This window comes from Elephantulus edwardii, unplaced genomic scaffold, assembly GCF_000299155.1.
Source record: "Elephantulus edwardii isolate Elephantulus edwardi_28Jun2011 unplaced genomic scaffold, EleEdw1.0 scaffold00020, whole genome shotgun sequence".
Lineage (NCBI taxonomy): Eukaryota > Metazoa > Chordata > Mammalia > Macroscelidea > Macroscelididae > Elephantulus > Elephantulus edwardii.
In genome coordinates this window covers 13,396,219-13,396,996 of record NW_006399770.1, presented here as the reverse complement: position 1 = coordinate 13,396,996, position 778 = coordinate 13,396,219, and positions in this window count along the sequence as shown.

The following is a 778-nucleotide window of genomic DNA, read 5'->3' as shown; positions in this document are numbered from 1 at the left end:
AAGAATGCCTATTTTTGCTTTATTCACTATGCAAAGACATCTGTGTGATCATAAGTTGTGGCTGACTTTTTGAAGAATGGGAATCCCAGAGCACTTAATTGTGCTCATAAGGGAGCTATGCCTGGACCAGGAAGCTATTGTGTGAAAAGAGCAGGGTAATACTGCATCTCCATGGTTTAAATTTGAGAAGGTAGTGCAGGAGATCTGTGTTTTCTCTCCATACCTATTCAGTCTGTATGCTGAGCAAATTATCCGAGAAACTGAACTCTATGAGGAGGAGTGTGGCATCAGGATTGGAGGGAGGCTCATCAATAACCTGTGTTATGCAGATGACACAATTTTGCTTGCTGAAAATGAGGAGGGCTTGAAGCACTTGTTGCAGAAGATCAAGGAATGCAGCCTTTGTTAAGGATTGCGTCTCAAAGTCAAGAAGACAAAGATTCTTACCATTGGATCAATGAGTAGCATCATGCTGGATGGAGAGGAGATTGAAACTATCAGCAGCTTCATCTTGCTTGGATCCACAATTAACACCCTTGGTACCAGCTGTCAGGAATTAAGGAGATGCATTAAACTGGAAAAACTGGAGTTATGGACCTTTCCAAATTATTGAGGAGTAATGATGTCAGTTTGAGGACTAAGGTATGTCTGAGTCAGGTTGTATTTTTTCCTATTACTTGCTATATACTGAGAGCTGGACAGTGAATAAGGATAACAGGAAAAGAACTGAAAAGGCTTGAGCTGTGGTATTGAAGAAGAAAACTGAATATCCAATAGA